Source organism: Sminthopsis crassicaudata, chromosome 2, assembly GCF_048593235.1.
Source record: "Sminthopsis crassicaudata isolate SCR6 chromosome 2, ASM4859323v1, whole genome shotgun sequence".
Lineage (NCBI taxonomy): Eukaryota > Metazoa > Chordata > Mammalia > Dasyuromorphia > Dasyuridae > Sminthopsis > Sminthopsis crassicaudata.
The window spans coordinates 327720825-327743271 of NC_133618.1; the positions used below are offsets into that span (position 1 = coordinate 327720825).

Genomic DNA, 22447 nt, shown 5'->3' on the forward strand with positions numbered 1-22447 from the left:
ATACTAAGATAAGATCAAAATGGGTCCATGATTTAAGCATAAAGAATGAGATCATAAATAAATTAGAGGAACATAGTATAGTTTACCTCTTAGACTTGTGGAGGAGGAAGGAATTTTGACCAAAGAAGAACTAGAGATCATTATTGATCACAAAGTAGAAAATTTTGATTACATCAAGTTAAAAAGCTTTTGTAGAAACAAAACTAATGCAAACAAGATTAGAAGGGAAGTAACAAACTGGGAAAACATTTTTACATCTAAAGGTTCTGATAAAAACGTCATTTCCAAAATATATAGAGAACTGACTCTAATTTATAAAGAAATCAAACCATTCTCCAATTGATAAATGGTCAAAGGATATGAATTGACAATTTTCAAATGATGAAATTGAAACTATTTCCACTCATATGAAAGAATGTTCCAAATCACTATTGATCAGAGAAATGCAAATTATGACAACTTTGAGATACCACTACACATCTGTCAGATTGGCTAAGATGATAGGAACAAATAATGATGAATGTTTGGAGGGGATGTGGGAAAACTGGGACACCGATGCATTGCTGGTGGAGTTGAGAATGAATCCAACCATCATGGAGAGCAATCTAGAATTATGCCCAAAAAGTAATCAAACTGTGCATACCCTTTGATCCAGCAGTGCTACTACTGGGCTTATATCCCAAAGCAATACTAAAGAAGGGAAAGGGACCTGTATGTGCCAAAATGTTTGTGGCAGCCCTTTTTGTAGTGGCTAGAAACTGGAAAATGAATGAATGCCCATCAATTGGAGAATGGTTGGGTAAATTGTGGTATATGAATGATATGGAATATTATTGTTCTGTAAGAAATGACCAGCAGGATTAATACAGAGAGGCTTGGAGAGACCGATATGAACTGATGCTGAGTGAAATGAGCAGAAGCAGGAGATCATTATACGCTTCAACAACAATACTGTATGAGGATGTATTATGATGGAAGTGTATATCTTTAACAAAGAGAAGATCTAATTCACTTCTAATTGATCAATGTTGGACAGAATCAGCTACACCCAGAGAAGGAAGGCTGGGAAATGAGTGTAAACTGTTTGCATTTTTGTTTTTCTTCTCAGGTTATTTTTACCTTCTGAATCCAATTCTTCCTGTGCAACAAGAAATTCGGTTCTGCACACATACATTGTATCTAGGATATACTATAACATATTTAACATGTATGGGACTGCCTGCCATCTAGAGGAGGGGGTGGAGGAAAGGAGGGGAAAATTTGGAACAGAAATGAGTGCAAAGGATAATGTTGTAAAAAAATTACCCATGCATATGTACTGTCAAAAATGTTTAAAAATAAATTTTATCTACATTCAAAAAAAAAAAAAGAAAAAGAAAAAGAAAAAAGGAATCACTAGCTTAACTTGTGTTTTATATTTTGACATAGGTGAATAAATACAATATGTACAATTTTATATTACATAGAACAATTTTTGATCAGTTGTTCTTCATTAAATGAAAAATATTGAAGTTTTAAAGATGAAATTGGAAGGAGGCCCATCAGCAAATGAAAAATGAAAAAAAAGGTCTATTCCAATTTCTCAAACAAACTTTTTCCATTAATGAAAGTAGAGCCTATTTGTTTTAACTTTATCATGGCAATCCTTCATGTGTTGCATGATAATGATATGAAAGAAAACAGGAAGAATGACTGGATCAAACCAAGCATATTTGGAAGAGGTGAGAGCATTCAGAGAGAACTGAAGAAGCAATCCTCAATATAAATGAAAGAGGGAAAGATACTAAATGCTATAAAGAAAAATTACACAGGGGATGACTATTGAAAAAATGATTGAAAAGATATGCTAATATTTAATGTCCTTTTCACATGTATGTAAAATAAGAGACATGTCATAATGTGTGCATTGATGGATTTATTCTTAGGAAGACCTGGGTTTCCAATTCCATTGTCATTTAGGATATGTAACTCAGAGTTTCCTTATCTGTAAAATGGGAATAATAATAGCATTTACCTCTCACAACATTATTGTGAAGATAAAGTGAGATAGTATATATAAAAGTACTTTGTAAACTTTAAAATGCTACAAATTTGGGCCAATATAGTTATTATAACATTTTTTATAAGACTGGTTTATAGATGCATTGAGGGCATATTTGATATGGAAAAGAAAAGAGGTGGATTTGTATAAATGCCATTTCTTAGCACACACATTTTTCTAGTTAGACAATTAACTGAAAGGTTTGCGAAAGGTAATATCCCACCATATTTATTATTTTTAATTAGCAAAAAGACTTGATTTGTTTGAGGAAAAAAAATCCAAAATGTTCTCCTTCAGTAAGGTATCAAGAATATTTTAAGATCACACCCATCTCTTTGATAGGCAGAATATAGATAAGTTTAACCACATTATTATTTAGATTGTGATAGATTTGACTTGTGGATTGCTGCTTGGCAAAACCTGGCATAGAAGATGATTAGCATAGTAGTTTCTAAATTGAAGAAAGTTTCTTAACTTAGGTCTAGGGATAGGTTTCAGGGAGAAGATCCATGAAATTCATGGGGAAAATTGTATCTCTATTTTTATAGTTAGGATATTTAGCATCTTCTATTACAAATTGAAGCATCATCCCCAGCATATTCTTTTGTAAAATGAGGTCTTTGGGGTTTCCCAGATTGCAAAAAGTTGGATACTCCTGTTAAAGGAGGTGAATTCTCTGGGCATTGCTCATTGTAGATGGCATTGTATTAATTGTATTAAACCCCAAACCACCATGTGAGCTTATAAATGTTTAGAGTTTGGTCTAGCAAATGGGTCAAGAATACATATTGTTCATTTACAGACAGAATAAAAATATTCAATCAATAAGTTTATCTTAAACAGATTTTGTAGATAAACAATAAACTAAATCCAGAATTAAAGGCATGGAAGAGAGAGCTGGCTTACATTTGGAGAATTATGCAGTGATTTTTATCAAATTCAAACTTCTCCCTGAAACAGAATCTCATTTTTTAAAATATCAGTATTCTTTTAGCAATGCTCTATAATTCCAAATCGTGGAAAACCACAGTATCTAAAAAGTCAAAATTACAGATTATCAAAAGTATAAAGGGGCCATGTCTGGTGGATATAAATAGGCTGTGGCAACATACCAACACCAATTGCTTGTATGAAATTGAGTTAGGTTTAAAGATATGAAAAATTAGAAGATGAGCTGGTCATATAATGAGTGCGGTATTACAGATCAACAGCTATATAGTGTTAAGAGAACTAAAAGAAGGTCTTCATTATTTTGAATGGCATTTAGTTTGGTGAATATGCCAGGCATTTTCTCCTTCATTTTGAAGCCTTTTTGATTAGGTTTTTGAAATTCCACTAAAATACTTTTTAATGGCCTTTATCAGGTAGACTCCATCTCTGGTTAGTTACCTATCATTTTTCTATCTCAACATATGATTTAGAAATAGAAATCCTATCCTATGTGCCATCTTTTAAACCAAATATTTGATTCCTAAATCTGCCTTTGTTTTCTCCAACCATAGCCTTTAATACATTATAGTTATAAAAACTTTACCTAGCAAATTCTACTGAACTTTAAAGTACAATTAATTCCAACATTATAGAAACTATTTGGAAAAAATAGGTGAAAAAGGACTCCTACCAAATTCCTTTTATGATACAACTATGAAATGAATACCCAAACATAGAAGAGCCAAAGCAAAGAAAGAAAAGTATAGACTAATTTCCTTAATGAATATTGATGCAAAGATTTAAATAAAATACTAACAAAGATATTAAAAGCAATATGCCACAAAGATCATACACTACGGCCAGGTGGAATTTATACCAGGAATGCAGAGTTGGTTCAACATTAGGAGAAGCATCACCATAATTGACTATATCAATAACAAAACCAACAGAAATGATGTGATTATTTCAATAGATTCAGAAAAAGCCCTTGATACACAATACCCAATTCTGTTGAAAATAATAAAGAGCATAGGAATAAATGGAACTTACCTTAAAAATAATAAATAATATTTATCTAAAACCATCAGCAAACATTATCTGTAATGGAGATAAGTTAGAAGCCTTCCCAATACAAACAGGAGTGAATCAAGAATGGCCAGTATTATCTTTGTTAATTAATATTTTATTAGAAATGTTAGATATAACAATAAAAGAAGAAAAAGAAAGTAAAGGAATTAGAATAGGCCATAAAGAAACAAAACTATCACTCTTTGTAAATGCCATAATGTTATACTTAGAAAATCTGATAGAATCAATTAAAAAATTTGAAAATTTTAAAACTTTAGCAAAGTTGTAGATACAAAATAAATTATCAGCACTTTTAGATATTACTAACAAAGTCTAGTAGCAAGAGGTAAAAAGAGATATTTCATTAAAAATAAATGTAGATAATATAAAACACTCGGGAGTCTATGTGCCAAGACAAATTCAGGAACTACATGAACACAACTGTAAAACATTTTTCAAACAATTAAAGACTGATCTAGACAATTGGAAAAATATTAGGTACTTATGGGTAGGCTGAGCCAAAGTAATAAAAATGACAACTTTATCTAAATTAATCTATGTATTCAGTGCTATATCAATCAAACTATCAAAAATTAACTTACAGAACTAGAAAAAATGTAACAAAATTCATCTGGAAGAATAAAAGCTTAAGGATGTCAAGGAAATCAATGAATAAAAAATGTGAAATAAAGTCATTTAGCCATATCACAGTATCAAACAGTATGATTAAAGAAGTAATTATCAGAACTATAAGGGGCTGACTAAGTAATAGAGTAGGGGATCAATGGAAAAAATTAGATACAAATTACATTATAGTAAATGACCATAGTAATTTAGTATATGATAAATGCAAAACCTAAGCTTTTGGAACAAAAATTAATTATTTGATGAAAAGTTCTGGGAAAACTGGAAAATGGTTATGACAGAAAGTAGGAAAAGACCAATGATTTACATTATATATCAAGATAAGATCAAAGTGAATACATGATTTACATATACAAGGTGACATCATAAGTAAATTAATAGAACATGAAATAACTTCATCTGTCAGATTTATGGATAAGGGAAGACTTTAGGACCAAAGAAGACATACAGAGCATTACAAAATGTAAAATAGATAATTTTGATTATATAAAATTAAAAAGATTATTGAACATATAAAATCAATGTACCCAAAATTATAAGAAAAGCAGAAAACTAGGAAAAATTTTGTAATAAGTATCTCTCATAAAGGCTTCATTTCTCAAAAATATAGAGAAGTCATTCCTTGTTATGGGCCAGAACTTTGAACTTGAAACAAGGTGTTTAGTCAGTGGGATTGATAGACAATGGTTATCTAGTTTAGTTTGGTTCAATATGATTGATTTAATCTTACAACAAATAATGGTTTCCTAGTGATATAATGATTGGTTTATACTCAGTGTGGAGCATGTAAGCAGGGACTGAGAGCCACAAAGATGAAGCTCTGGGAACCAAGGACAGACATTCATTCCATCTTCAGTCAGACTACTGGTGGCAGGCTCTCCTCTTGCATTTCTCCACTGAGACCAAGGCCTGTCTGAAAAGCTCTCCAGAAAGCTGCCCAGCTCCAAGAAGGAGATAATAAAGAATTGGACCTGGGAAAGGAGACAAGACTTTGAAAGAGATAATAAAGGATTTGGACTTTAACCCCTGGCTACTCTTGTGGTGATTACTGAACTGAAAAGAAGGCTGTCTCCAGAGACTTCCAGGAAAACTGAACCAAAAAACATTACAATTCCCCAATTGATAAATGGTCAAAGGATGCGAACAGGCAGTTTTCAAATAAAGAAAAGCTATCTTTAGTCATATGAAAAATGCTATTAATTAGAGAAATGTGAATTAAAACAACTCTGAGGTACTACCTCACACCTATAAGAGTGATTAATATGACAAAAAAGGAAAATGTTGGATGTTGGAGTGGCTGTGGGGAAACTGGGAAACTCTTTCTTGGTGGAGTTGCAAACTGATTCAGTCATTTGCAAAGCAATTTGGAACCATACTTAATGGCTATAAAACTGTGCGTGTTCTTTGATACAACGATAACACTACTAGTCTATATCCCAAAAACATCCAAAAAAGAAAAGGGACTTATATATCCAAAAATATTTATAACACCTCTTTTTGTAGTGGCTAAGTATTGGAAATCAAAAGGATGTCTATCAATTGTGGAATAGCTAAACAAATTGTTTATAATTGTAATGGAATCTTATTGTGCTGAAAGAAATGACAAGCAGGGTGAATTCAGAAAAAGCTGGAAAGACTTACATGAACAAATGCAAAATGAAGTGAAGAGAACCAGGAGAACATTGCATAGTAAAAGCAATGTTGATTGATTAAGAATCATGAACATTCAGCAATATAATGATAATCCCAAAGAACAAATATTGATTGAATGCAGACCAAAGCATGCTATTTTTCACTTTCTTTTCTTTTATTTAAGTCTTCATGGACAAAATGATTAATATGAAAATATTTTACATAATTGCATATGTATAATATATATATATATATATATATATATATATATATATATATATATATATATGATTGCTTACCATCTCAGGAATGGGGGAGGACAGAGAAGAAGGAAGGAAGAAATAGAATTTGAAACTCAAAAATTTAAATAAAAATGCTAAAAAGCCCTAAAACAAAGCAAACAAATGAACAAAAAAACATTGTGTCCTTAAGGTCTTCATTGTAATCATTGATACTGGCATAAATAAATCATTACTTGAAATGAGAAACATTCACTGACATTATCTTGTTAATACTATAGGAGGCTGACCTTTGGAGCATTTGGAGAATCATCAGAGATTGTTGTTAAACCCATGCTTACATTGTGATGACCACTAATGGTCATCAAGAGAATGTAAGCTTTAGCAAAAAGCATCATGTTATTGAAATGCTTACCACCTGCTTATTTTGAAGTTAATGTCTGAAAGGAATATGTCAGCAAAAATATTAAATTGATGTCATTTCAGTTTGAAAAGTTTTAATATAAAATGTGATATATGTGTTTATAAAGAATCAGGGTTCAAGATCAATAAAACATCTAAGGTTAGTAGGATCAAGGACAATATGTTTACTGTTTTATTTTGTTTTTAAAATGAAACATTTTTTTTATAGGAATGAAAGGATCTTGAAAAATTCATGTTTTTCCTGTTCCTATACATAATGTTTTTGCTGAACATGATATATTTTTGTTAATTATTAGATTTCTTTTCTGTCAGAAACTTCACTGATTGGAAAGGATTGTGGGGAATGCCTTTTTTTTTTAGTTGTAGAGTTTATTAAATTTTATTTTATTTTATTTTTTATTTTAATAGTTTTTATTTTCCAGATATTTGCATGGGTAATTTTACAACATTGACAATTGCCAAACCATTTGTTCCAATTTTTCCCTTCCTTCCCCCACCTCCCAGATGGCAGGTCGACCAATACATGTTAAATATGTTAGAGTATAAATTAAATATAATATATGTATACATGACCAGATAGTTGTTTTGCTGAACAAAAAGAATCGGACTTTGAAATAATTTAGCCTGTGAAGGAAATCCAAAATGCAGGTGGACAAAATTAGAGGGATTGGAAATTCTATGTAGTGATTTATAGTCATCTCCCAGAGTTCTTTCACTGAGTGTAGCTGGTTCAGTCCATTACTGCTCTATTGGAACTGATTTAGTTCATCTCATTGTTGGAGAGGGCCACATCCATCAGAATTGATCATCATATAGTATTGTTGTTGAAGTATATAATGATCTCCTGGGTCCTGCTCATTTCACTCAGCATCAGTTCATATAAGTCTCTCCAGACCTTTCTGAAATCATCCTGTTGGTCATTTCTTACAGAACAATAATATTCCATAATATTCATATACCACAATTTATTCAGCCAATCTCCAATTGATGGGCATCCATGTTGTTTCTAGTTTCTGGCCACCACAAAGAGGGCTGCCACAAACATTCTTGAAATACAGGTCCCTTTCCCTTCTTTAAGATCTCTTTGGGATACAAACCCAGTAGCAACACTGCTGGGTCAAAGGGTTTGATAACTTTTTGAGCATATTTCCAAATTGCTCTCCAGAATGGCTGGATATATTCACAGTTCCACCAACAATGTATCAGTGTGCTTGTTTTCCCACATCCCCTCCAACATTCTGTATTACCTTTCCCTGTCATTCTAGCCAATCTGACAGGTGTGTAGTGATATCTCAGAGTTGTCTTAATTTGCATTTCTCTGATTAATAATACCTTGGAGCTTCTTTTCATATGACTAGAAATAGTTTCAATTTCTTTATCTGAGAATTATCTGTTCATATCTTTGACCATTTATCAATTGGAGATTGGCTTGATTTCTTATAAATTTGAGTCAATTCTCTATATATTTAGGAAATGAGGCCTTTATTTGAACCTTTGACTGTAAAAAATGTTTTCCCAGTTTATTGTTTCCCTTCTAATCTTATCTGCATTGATTTTGTTTGTACAAAAACTTTTCAATTTGATATAATCAAAGCTTTCTATTTTGTGATCAATAATGATCTCTAGTTCTTCTTTTGTCATGAATTCATTCCTCTTCCACAAGTCTGAGAAGTAAACTATCCTATGTTCCTCTAATTTATTTATAAACTCAGTCTTTATTCCTAGGTCATGAACCCATTTTGACCTGACCTTGGTGTATGGTGTTAAGTATGGATCAATGCCTAGTTTCTGCCATATTAATTTTCAATTTTCCCAGCAATTTTTGTCAAACATTGAGTTCTTATCCCAAAGACTGGGGTCCTTGGGTTTGTCAAACACTAGGTTGTTAGATTTATTAATTATTTTGTGCTTTGGACCTAACCTATTCCACTGATCAACTAGTCTATTTCTTAGCCAATACCAAATGGTTTTGGTAAACTCTGCTTTATAATATAATTTTAGATCTGGTACAGCTAGGCCACCTTCATTTGATTTTTTTTTTTCATTAATTCCTTTGAAATTCTTGATCTTTTGTTTTTCCATATGAACTTTGTTGTTATTTTTTCTAGGTCATTAAAATAGTTTTTTGGAAGTCTGATTGATATAGTGCTAAATAAATAGATTAGTTTAGGTAGTATTGTCATCTTTATTATATTTGCTCACCCTATCCAAGAGCATTTAATATTTTTCCAATTGGTTAGATCAGACTTAATTTGTGTGGAAAGTGTTTTGTAGTTTTGCTCATATAATTCCTGATTTTCTTTTGGCAGATAGATTCCTAAATATTTTATATTATCAGTAGTTACTTTAAATGGAATTTCTCTCTGTAACTCTAACTGTTGGACGTTGTTAGTGACATATAAGAATGCTGATGATTTATGTGGATTTATTTTGTATCCTGCAACTTTGCTAAAGGTGTGGCTTATTTCTAATAGCTTTTTAGTTGAATCTTTGGGGTTCTCTATGTATACCATCATATCATCCGCAAAGAGTGGGGAATGCCTTTTTAGACAAAATTGAAAAAAAACACTATAACAATATTTTCAAAAGTAACATACATTTTTATATACTACCTAATAATATATATTGATTCCTCCCTCTCTCCTTCCTTCCTTCCTTCCCTTCCTTCCTTCCCTTCCTTCCTCCCTCCCTCCCTCCCTCCCTTCCTTCCTTCCTTCCTTCCTTCCTTCCTTCCTTCCTTCCTTCCTTCCTTCCTTCCTTCCTTCCTTCCTTCCTTCCTTCCTTCCTTCCTTCCTTCCTTCCTTCCTTCCTTTCTTCCTTCCTTCCTTTCCTCTTCCCTCTTCCCTTCCCTTAGTCACATTCTCAAATAGATATTTCACTTTCTTATCTCTGTGTCTTTGTATTTGCTTCATCTATGTGGATCAACTTCTCTTTCCAGGATCATAGAAAATATATTCCTTGTTCATATTGTATTTCATTCAGTGCCTTGATAAGTACAAAGGTTTAAAAACACAATATACCAAGCCTTTTTTATTGCTTGGCCTATCTCCAGATGAATGATGCTATTATATTCCCATTTTTTTTTTCTTTACTATTGTGCCAGGTCCAATTTCAAATGATTCAAACTCTGTGGTTTCTATCACTGCCCTTGGGATGCAAATTAACAATCTGGTTGATAGCTCACAGTAAGGGAGTATTTCCTAGTAATTGAGCTTGCATTTTTCCCTTGTTCAGCCTCATTCCATTATCTCCTAATTATACTAGCTTGCACAGTGGATGCTATTAGCTAGAATTCAAAATCACCTTTTCTCTAGTCCAGCTGGTGTACACCCATAGTTCTGAAACACACTCTCCAGGGAGGGCACACAGCTGTTGTCAAGAATCCTGAGTGATCTCCTATTAGCTTTTAGGAAGAAGGACAAAAATTTAAATCTAATTATGAGTTTGTCTGTGTTGTCTTTAGAAAAATTAAAGGCACTTTGACATCTAGGTCATCTTTAAAAATAATTAAATGCATCTTAGAAGAACGAAATTTGTAGTTCTTAATTAAAGCTTATTATATGTATACCTGAAAATGTAAAATCTGTTGTAAAAAAGATATCAAAAATGGTATTTTAAGAAAATTTCTTTAACTTGAGCCTAGTAAAGTGAAATACTTCTTTAAAAAATAGTACAGCTTTTTTACATATAAAATTCTCTGGATTTAGAAGGAGATGTTTGAATCTTTGGTCCCTACACTCAATAAAAGTATTATTGATTGGTTGAATCTAAAGCATATTTAAAGCAAGTAAAGGCACTCAATAAATATTTTAGTGATTGAGCAAGCCTAAAACATATTTAAAGTATAGCATCATTTTAATGCAATAAATCTTTTGTGATGTCAAATAGGCAAAAAATTCTTTGGACTCATAACCAGTATGACGACATTCAAAGAATACCTTGGAGTTGTTCTGCTCAAATGCCATAGAAATACAAAATATTCATGCAAGAAAATCTGAAAAATCATCTGTTATAGAAGTATCAGACTTGTGATCTGTGGGTCTGAGACTGGCAAACAGATTAAAAGGTAATAGGGAACTATTTAACAAAATAAACAAAAATATAGTACAACATAATGATTTGTGTTATATTGTTGTACAGCAAATAATTGTGACTTTCTGAGTCTTTATTCCTCCCCTACAGGGATCTGCTTCTGAGTTTGATGCCATTGATCTAATTTAACTCTTTCATTTTGTAATTGAGGAAGCTGAAGCCTAGAAAGGACCAAATTCACCCGAATAATTAACAATAGTCAGGACTGGAATCCAGACTTCCGGAAAAGCTCTTGTCTTTTTCAGCTATGCTAGCTACTTACTGGTGAATATAATCTGTGTATAGTGTTACTGAAAAAAAGTACTTCAACGTGACAAACTCTACTTGATTTGAAAGATATCTTGTTCACATAAAAAAAGATTTTTGAAAAAATGTCAAAAATTTCATTTTAGTGGAGGTGTCTAAGAACTTTTCATAGGGACCAACCCACTTACAGAGTGTTTTGATACCTGTGCTTTGTAAACTTGAGAGTGCTATACAAATGTGACATTTTTTTTTCCCTCAGTGAGGTTGGGAGTAGGTGGGTATTTGTCTGAATAGAGAAAAATATTACTAGATGAGTTTGTAATATATTTTCTTTTTTTTTTTTTAACATATATCTCAAGCTCTAGATTGCTCTTATGAACTTAGGAGGATTAGTAGTTCTTTTCTGAACTTCTACTAATGATTTCATAGCATAATATTGTTTTCTTTTGGTTAGCTCTTCACTTGTGGTAATGTGTTCATTGAATTTCCATGATTTGCTCTGTTACCCTGAATATTGTACTGCACATTGTACCACTGGAAATATTATTTATCTTTTGCTTTCCCAATATTAAAATCAAAGTTGAGTTGGCTTCAGCCTGATTCTAGCCCAATTTAAAATAAAATACATCCTTTAAGATATTCAAGAAGTCCTGTATTAGCAACTTCCTAGTGGACATTTTCAATTAGATATTTTATTGGTATCTGAAACTATGTTCAAAACAGAATTCACTCTTTCCCTTCCCCTCTTTTTCCTAATTTCCTTGTTTTTATTGAGGCCATCATTGTCCCTCCATTTTTATACATGTTTACAAATTTAGAGTCATCCTTAGTTTTTCACTCTCTCTTGTCCCACATATTGTCAGTTGCCAAGTATTGTTTATTCTACCTCCATATAATTTCTTCTATCTGTCCCTTTGTCTGCACTCATAAGACCAATATATGATTTCAGACTCATCATCAATGTTCTGGAAATGTGCAACAATCTCCTAATTAGTCTTATTGTGTCAAGTCTCTCCCTTCTCTAATTCATCTTTCATGTAGCTACCAAAGTGATATTAAAGTACAGGTATGAACAAAAAGCTCTAGTGCCTCTCAGAACAAATACAAACTCTTTAGTTTGCCATTTAAAATACTTCCAAAATGTGCCTCTGGAATATATTTTCAGATTTATTGCAAACTATTTCCTTTTGTGCATGCTATAACCAATCAACCAACATTTATTAAGTGCCTATTGTGTGCCAGGTATTGTGTTAAGTGCTGGAGATATAAAAAGAGGCAAAAGACAGTTGCTTTCCTCAAGGAGCTCACAATAGAATGGAGGAGACAACAAACATATGTACAATTTGTGTGTGTGTGTGTGTGTGTGTGTGTGTGTGTTGTGTATGTCTCTGTGATAAATAGCAAAAAGTTAACAGAGGTAAGGCACTGGAATCAAGAAGGTTTGGGGAAAGTTTCCTTTAAAGCAATGCTTCTTAAACTTTTTCTAGTTGTGATCCCTTTTCACCTGAAAAATTATGAAACCCCAATACATAAGTATATAAATCAAACATTTACTGATAAATTATAATTTTGTGACCCCCCCATGTTCAGTTATGCAACCTCAAATGAGATCATGACACACAGTTTAAGAAGCTTTGCTTTAGGAGATGGGATTTTAGTGCAGACAAATCACCTTATATCTTGTTTCTCACATATGGCATACCATTTCCTGCTTTCTAAATTTTTGAGTGCACAGACTGTTCATCATACCTGGATTGCATTCTTTTCCTCACCTCCTTTTAGATGCTTAGTTTTTTTTTTTTTCAAAACAGCTCAAATGAAACTTAATACATAAGGCTGTTAGTACCTGTATTTACTTGAAACTATTTAGTATTATATAGAAGGTCCAAAAAGTCAATGCAGTTCTAAACTTTAGTAGATTACAATTGCAATAAGACTTTTAGGAACCTTGTATTATATATTTATATGAAGTCAAAATTTTATGTTTCTGAATCCCCAGAATCCAGCACAATACTTGACAAATACTTGGTAAATGCTTAATGATCGCTTAATTGGTTAGACAGTTTATGTTCAAGGACCTCCAAAGGAGAGGAAATCATTATTTCTTGAGGCAGTCCATTCTGTCTTTGCACAATTCTGTTAGCAAGTTTTTCCTGATACCAAGACTAAAATGGCCTCTTCAGTTTTTTTTCCCTCTCATTACACTTAGTTCTTCCCTTTTTTGGCCAAACAGATCAAATCTAATACCTCTTCTCCACATCACATCTTTTCAAAAAAATTGGTTACAGTTACAATATCACTCTAGCCTTATTTTCTAAAAGTTAAACATTTCTATTTCTTTCATCTGCTCTTTTAGTAATATGAATTTGAATCCCATCACCTTCTAGTTGCCCTTCTCTGGGTGCTGCACATCTTATCAATATTGTTTTTAAATTATAGCAACAAGAGTTGATGAATATTTTTGATATGGTTGTATAAAGATATGGGCTTGCAGGATGATACCCTTCTTATTCCTGGAAGCTATGTCTCTCTTTATGCAACCTAAGGTTGCATTAGTGTTTTTGGCTGCTATGTTCTATTATTGATTCTTCTGTTTGTTTAAAATCCAAGAATGGACAGTGATGGTAATAACCTAACACACTTTCTTGCAGAATCTATAATGTGGTAAAAGATTCTGATAACATAACAAACTTGCTGCTAACATAAAGAATACCTATATAGATTATTTTCAATTAATGCTATTCTTATTTTGACTACCTTTTTCTCTTCTTGAATCTCTCAATCAATATTCAATAACTTAACATTTCATCAAAATGTTGATATTACTTTATAAATTAAAATTTTATTAAAACCACATGAACATTTTATGAGATAAATTGTATTCTATTCTCTTTTGCAGATAGAGAAATAGAGAAATCTTTTGCAGATGGAGCAGGAAGCTCCATCTCTTTCCTCTACTCTGTTTCTCTCCTCTGATTCCTCTTCATTTTACAGATAAAGAAAGTTAGGCCTAGAGACATTAAGGAACTTGTTTAAAGTTACTCACTGAAGGTGGAATTTTAGCTCAGGTTTTTTTGGCTTCAGGGTAAGTGCTTGTCTCCCTATACCATGGTGTCATTTGAGGCTATTGAGAGAATTTGCAGATGAGATCACTATGCTGTCTATGGTCTTGAGAAATTATGGAAAATGGGAAAGATGCCAGAAGACTGGAGACAGAAAAATGTCCTGATTTATTTTTTAAAACAGGAAAAGTTAGATTTTCACAAACTATTCTTAAACTATTCTGAGTACTGAAGTCTCTGAAATAAGATTAATATATATGGGCAAGGACATATTTAGCCATGGAATCTTGTGGCTCCATTTTCTTTTTTTTTCTTTTTTCTTTTTGTATTATAGCTTTTTATTTACAAGATATATGCATGTGTAATTTTTCAGCATAGACAGTTGTAAAACCTTTTGTTCCAACTTTTCCCCTCCTTCCTTCCACGCTATCCCCCAGATGGCAGGTTGACCAATACATGTTAAATATGTTAAAGTATAAGTTAAATATAATATATGTATACATATTATTTTACTGTACAAAAAATCTATTTTGAAACAGTGTACAATTAGCCTGTGAAGGAAATAAAAAATGCAGGCAGACAAAAATAGAGGGATTGGGAATTCTATGTAGTGATTCATAGTCATCTCCCAGAGTTCTTTCACTGGGTGTAGCTGGTTCAGTTCATTACTGCTCTATTGGAACTGATTTGGTTCATCTCATTGTTGAAGATGGCCACATCCATCAGAATTGATCATCATATAGTATTGTTGTTGAAGTATATAATGATCTCCTGGTCCTGCTCATTTCACTCAGCATCAATTCATGTAAGTCTCTCCAGGCCTTTCTGAAATCATCCTCTTGGTCATTTCTTACAGAACAATAATATTCCATAACATCCATATACCACAATTTATTCAGCCATTCTCCAATTAATGGGCATCTACTCACTTTCCAGTTTTTGCCCACTACAAAGAGAGCTGCTGTGGCTCCATTTTCAAATCAAAGCTTTTTTTATAAGTGGATTCTTCTGTCTATTTACCATTTATTCCCTATTTTTTACATGTGCTTTTATATTTAGAGTTTATCATGTAATGATGGAGCGACTGAGATTAGAGTTTTTAATATTATATTTATTAGAGAGCTTAATTGATTGACGGATCAGACTCTCATCTCAAAGTATCCAATGTTGAATGAGAGACGCCAAGTTTTTTTTTTTTTTTTTTTTTTTTTTTTTTAATAGGACCCAGTGAGAAGAGAAACAAAGACAGGAGGCAAAGAGTGGGAATTTTCAGGGATGGACCATATTCGGTTCTGACAGGTTGGGGGTGAGAACCATAAATTCTTACTAACTGGGAGGTAAGTAGGTGTCCTGTCTAAAGACAAGAAGTCTGAAAAAAATAGAGGTAAAAATATCAATTAGGTATTTGAGATAGAACATCTGGAGTCTTATTTTTTGGAAAGTTTAGAGTGTCTAGTACAGCCCTAATGGACAGAAAAAACGGGGGAGGGTTGCATAGTAACTCAAGGAAATTGAGATATTATAATTCAGGGAAACTGAGGTAGAACAGTTCAAAGAGACTGTGGCATAACAATCAGAGAGCTGCCTTTGTAAGCTTTTCACTGTTTTAGCTGGATCTCTTCCAATCTCCATCTCCCTCTCTCCTCCCCAGGAGATGGGGATATGAGGCAATTGGAGTTAAGTGACTTACCTAGGGTCACACAGTTAGTACGTGTTAAGTGTCTGAGGTGTATTTTAACTCAAGTCCTCTTGATTTCATGGCTGGTGCTCTATCCACTGTACCATCTAGCTGCTCCCTTGGTTCCATCTCTTGATGGTTTTTCTCTTTTTTTCCTTATTAGGATTGTTTGAGATTCTGTTATTTTTGAGAGCCTCAGAATTCTCTCAATCTCTTATTTAATGTATTCATATTTTGACCACCTTTTCTTCTTGAATCTCTAAATCTAAATACAATAAAAATATTTTAACAAAATATTTATGGTTACTTTAGAAACTAATCACTTTTTGGGTATTTGTCCATGAGAATATTCTCATATTTTCTCTAATATTTTTGAAATTTGCTTCCTCAAATATTTGGCACAGATCTGACTATGTCTAGCATCCTCATTCTTGCTTGTCATGAACTGTAAGATAAAGGCATCATTGCTTTTTAAGGTTCTTTTCATTTCTATTTCATCAAATCATTTCTCCTTATTGATCATAATCAGGTTATATGCATTAGTATTAGCATTTCTTCCTGTATCTTAGAAAAGTGAATTTGTTAGAAATTTTGCTTTTAGTGGAATTAGACTCCAAAAGATGCCTGGATCATAGAAATTCTCAATTACTGATATACAATACCCATTAGTTTTGCTCTGTATCAGAAATAGATCATCTATTTCAATTACCTGGTAAAATAATTTTCAGTATATTTCAAAATAACATCACTTTTTAAAACCTCCTTTAATTTTCACTCAAATGCTTCCATTTTCAGATTTATAGATTTCCACAGGAATGGATGTGTATTTGATATACCAGCTGGTCAGTTAGTCAGTAGATTTTTAAAAAGATATTTGCTGTATGCTAGGCACTATTCTACATATTGGATATACAAAAGGGGCAAAATCAGTCCCTGCCCCCCAGGAGCTTCCATTGTAATGATGGAGACAACATATAAATAATTAGCAAATACGTAATAAGTACAGAATTGGTGGAAAGTAATCTGAAAGAGGTAAGTATTAGTCAGAGACCAATGATATAAAAATACTTAGAAATTCATTGTTAGCTGTTGTTGCCAACTAATCGAGACTAAGAGACCTGGGAGGATTCTGGAAAGATGACTGAGTAGATCAGTAAATTTCAAGCAATCCTGGTTTCTCCCACAAATAGAACAAATTTGTGCCTCAGGGCAAACATAGAAAAATCAAGAAGAAATGAAAATACTAATACATATATGTAAAATATAGAATATAAAAATATCATATCCAGCAAAAATTATCCAAAATATTGGATAAGGAAAAAATTGGACATTTAATGAACTTGCAGATTTTTAGGATATTTTGTTAACCAAACCCAGACTCAACAGAAGATTTAATATATAATATCAAAGATCAGTTTCAAGGAACTTAATATGGACAAATTGTTTATGTTTTTTTTACATGAAAAATTTATATTATAATATCCAGACTAGCTCTCTGAAGGGCCTCAGGATCAATCAGAGTCAGGATAAGTCAAAGTCCTTGGTCTTTAGGAGGAGAATTGAAGGAGGTAGGCAAGCTGCCATGTAGCCACATTCAAAGATTGATCCTGGACTCTGGAGTCTGGAATCTGAACTTTACTCTGCTGAGCTCTCTGTGGAAGAGAGACTTTGATCTCACTCAGCCCTCTCTTTCTTCCCTATTATTACCTCATCACACCACATTAAGCACGAACCAATCCTGAGGAGAGCCATCATATCACCATATCATCTAAGTATATGTTTATAGAACCATTATATCACATTGAGAAAGTATTTAGCCTTAAGTACTCTGCTGTTCTGGATTCAAGTACACCTTTCCAGAGTTCCAGAAAGAACTAGTCATAATATGTTTTCCCCCCCTGAGGGAATTAGGGTTAAGTGACTTTCCCAGGGTCATACAGCCAGAAGTGGTAAGTGTCTGAGGTCAGATTTGAACTCAGGTCCTCCTGACTTCAGGGCTGGTGCTCTATATATTGTGCCACCTAGCTGCTCTCCTAGTTATAATATGCTAAGAAATTTTTTTAAAAAAAGAAAACTTCCCGATATCTTATAATTAAAGGGTAAAATAGAAATGGAAAGAGTCCCCTGTTTGCCTCCTGAAAAAGATCCCTAAATGAAAACTCCTAAATATTTTAGCCAAATTCAAGAGCTCACAGGTTCAAGAAAGAAGATTTAAAGGAGCCAGAAAGAATCTATTTAAATCCTCTGGTGTCACAATTGCATCTACTGTGTTAAAGAAGAATAATGCTTAGAGTATTATATTCCAGAAGGTAAAGGAGCTAGAATTACAACTAAGAATAAAACACTCAGTAAAACTGAATATAATCTATTAAGGTAAAAAATGGATATTCAATAAAATAAAGAATAAAATAGAGAACTTTCAATCATTACTTTTAAAAAGACCAAGAATGAATAGAAAATGTGGCTTTCAAATACAAGACTTGAGAAATATAAAAAATTGAACCCAAAAGAAAAATTATAAGGAAATCAGTAACTTAACTATTTAGATTCCAATATGAAAAAAAAGATACACATAACTCCGAAGAATTTTATTATTAGGCAATGAGAAGGATTCTAAACAGAAAGAATGAGAATGAGTTGATTATGTTGGAATGACCTAAAAAAATGAATGTATGAGAAAGAGGAATGCACTAGGAGAAGGGAAAAGGGAGAAAGTTATCTTACAAAAAAAGGAACCCAAGAGCTTTTACAATGGAGACTAAAATGATGAATGTCTATGAATGTGAATGTGTGTGCACAAGCACCATATGCAGAATTTAAATCTTACTTTTTATCTGATTGGTTCAAAGAGGGAAGAATTCACAAACACAACACAATTGGACATAGAAATCTATTTTACTTAACAGGGAAGTAGGTGAGGAAGGGGAAAAGAGAAAATGAGAGAGTGATAAAAGAGAGAACAGATTAAAGGAGGCAGTAATCAGAAGCAAAACACACTTTTGTGGTAGGAGAAATTAAAAAGAAAGAAAAAGGGATAATAAAGAAAATAGGATGGAGATAAATGTAATTGTGAATGAGATGAAAAATTTTCCTACTAGATCTATAAATAAGGAAAGTGTTTATGATCAAACAAGAAGTAGAAAGAGCCACAGGAAATAAAATTAATTTTTTTGGCCGCATGAAATTAAAAAGGTTTCACATAAACAAAACCAATGCAGCCAAAATTAGAAAGAAAATAGAAAGCTAAGAATTTTTTTTAACAGCAAGTTTCTCTAATAAAGGCTGCATTTCTCAAATATAAAGAGAATGAGCCAAATTTACAGAGCTAACAGCCATTTACTAGTTGATAAATGATCAAAGGATATGAACAGACAATTTTTAGAAGAACAAGTCAAGGTTATCAATTGTCAAATGTTCAAAGTCACTATTGATTAAAGAAGGATAAATTAAAATAGCTCTGAAGTACCAACTCACAATTTTCACATTGGCTTATATGGCAGAAAAGGAAAATGAAAGGATATTGAAAAATAGGTACACTAATACACTATTGGAGTTGTGAACTGTACCAAACATTTGAGAGAATAATTTGGAACTATTCTCAAAGTGTTGTATAAAGCTATTCATATCCTTTGATCCAGCAATATCATCAATAGTTCTTTATCGCAAAGAAATCAAAGAAAAGAAAAAGGAACACACACACACACAGACATATATATATATACATATATACAAAAAATAGTCATAGCAGTTCTTTTTGTGGTGGCAAAGAAATGGAAATTGAAGGAATGACTAAACAAGTTGTAGTATATAATTTTGTGATTGAATATTGTGTTGTGCTATAAGGAATAAAAAGTAGGATGATTTCAGCAAAACATGAAAAGACTTATATGAACTGATGCAGAAATCCTGGATGGAGAGATACTAAAGATTGTGCCCCAACTTTGGTTGCAACCAAAAGCAGTTTTTCATAAGGTGGTAAATGTATCTTATATAAAAATATAGTTTCCTGAGGTTTTTTCCCCATTGTCTCTGAGTGGGACCCTCCCCCCCCAATGGTGGGCTATATATGTATAATGGCTAGCATTTTGACCATTATTTGCCAAAGGCATCTTGTTTAGGTTGATATTGAGAATATTATCAGATCCCCTGAATAAGATAGGGGTAGGGAGGGAAACCCAGTGATTTTGGTAATAATAGAACCTCAGAGAAAATTCTTTATTTTGAAAGGAGAGATAGCTCTGAAGTGAGAGTGGAAACAATAGACTAGTCTGAATCAGGAACTTGTTCTTTAAAAATAATAATCCTACTGGACTCTGCTCTCAACAAATCTTATCCAAGGTATAGTGATCAAATCTGGCTACTAGAGTTTATAAAAGATGTTGATAAAATAGACAGAGTATAGAAGAGATCAACTAGGATAATGAAAAGCATTGATTCAATGTCATATGAGGATTGGTTGAAGGAAATAGCAATACTTGGTTTGGAGAAGAGAAAATAATAGAGGGCCAGGAGAATCATCTTGAAAATATTTGAAGGTTTATCGTGGAGAAGGGATTTGTTTCATTCTATTTGGCCTCCAAGGTCTGAGCCAGGAACAATGGGTGAAAATTGTAAAGAGGACAATTTAGTTTGATGTGGAAGGTGAGGGAAGGGAAGATTTCCTTATCCAAACATGGAACATTGCCCCAAGAAGTGGTTGCATTCCTGCTGCTTGGAAGTCTTCAAGCAGAAGCTAGATGATCACTGTGAAATATGTTGTAACAGGGATTCCTTTAAAATATGGATTTGAGCTACATGGCTGGTGGGGTCATTTCCATGTCTCAAATTAAAAGATTGTGTGAATGTCAGATCAAAAGGCCTGACAAGAGAGCAGGATGCTTCAAAATGGAGACAAAATATATATAGGTTAGAAGGCAGTACAAAAATGATGGTAAAAAAAAATTGATAGATTTTTCTGACATGACCTTTCTCATTGAAGTTCTGCCTTTTTGTTACAGCTGTGAACAATTCCCACCCTATCTTGCTTTGACATTTGGGGCCATAAGTTCATTGGCATATGTGTGGAGACACTTCTCTACCCTGCTGCATCAGTGAAGCTGTGAAAATAGTCATAATGTTTCAGAATTTTTTCTCCTTCTGCTTCTTTGTCATGTATTTCCACCTATCAACTTCTTACTTTTTTTTTAAGTTCTCAGTCTTTTCAGACTTTTATTTTGTTTAGAATGAATGAATGTTTATCTTTTCTTCTTAGATAATTTATTGCATCTTTTAAAGAAAATCTTTAAACTTTCTTTACAATGTTAGGAAAGACCATGAGTTCTTATTCAAATATCTGGGGACATTTTTTTCTATTTTGATAGATATAATTTCCATTTCTTATATATTTTGTTTTGTGAATTTTAAAATGTTCTGAAAAAGGATCCATAAGTTTTATCATATTGCCAAAGGGATCCATGATACACAAAAGGTTATGAATCCTTGAACATTCACAAAGAATAAAGAACATTCACAAGAATAAAGGAAGGGAAATATAGAACTGAAAGAGTCTTGTAGTTGAGAAAATTAAATCCTAGGGGGTTGAAAGATTCATCCATTATTTTTTTTCCTTGACACTCTCTTGTCTGATTTCTTCTGTTTCTTCTGCTCTAGAAGGAGCAACTGTACCTAATCAGTCTTTTGGTGATTTTTTAGTCTTTTGATAAATTTTGATCCAATTGTATCTAATAGCCATGAGTGCTCCTAGGCTCTGTCCTGGACCCTTTTCTGTTCTTTCTCTATACTATTTCACTTGATTATTTTATCCTTGGATTCAATGATCATCTTTAAGCAAATGATTCTTATATCAATATATCCAGTCTTAAACCTTTTGTTTTGAATTTCTACCCACATATCTCAAATTGAATATACTAAATATTTCTTAAACTTCACATGTTCAAAATTGAATGCATTTCTACACCAATCCTCCCCTCTTGTTTACTATTAAGCAATAGGGTTGAGTATCCTCAGCTCCTCACTGCTCCTTATCCTCCATCTCAATATCCAATCTATTGTCAAGTCATATTGATTCTGTCTTTATAAAGCATCTTACATACTTCACTTTCTCTTCTTTGACACTGCCACTAACTAGATACAGGTCCATATCTGCACAATCGATTGCAATAGGCTGCTAGTTGATCTTCTGTCTCAAGTCTCTTCCCAGACTAGGTCATCTTCTACTCAGCTATCCAATTGACATTTCTAAAGCATAATGTGATCATTTAATCAATTCCTATTATCTCTAGAATCAAATATAAAATCTTCTGTTTGGCTTTTAAAATCCTTCATAAGTCAATCATTTTTTTATCTTTCTTCTTCCCTCCACAGTATCTGAGATCCGGTGATGCTGCTTTTG

At 32.8% G+C, this 22447-nt stretch overlaps 1 protein-coding gene across 4 annotated transcripts in view; it reads left to right on the forward strand.

Moving 5' to 3' along the window:
- SYT16 (synaptotagmin 16) overlaps nucleotides 1-22447 on the forward strand; it is a 331817-nt gene that overhangs the window by 187170 nt on the left and 122200 nt on the right. The window contains exon 2 of one of the 4 annotated variants that reach the window (XM_074290312.1): nucleotides 15600-15715. The exons of the other annotated variants lie outside the window; for them this stretch is intronic. The gene's annotated coding sequence lies outside the window, so the exon portion shown is untranslated. The remainder of the gene's footprint in view (nucleotides 1-15599; nucleotides 15716-22447) is intronic. 4 annotated transcript variants of the gene reach the window in all.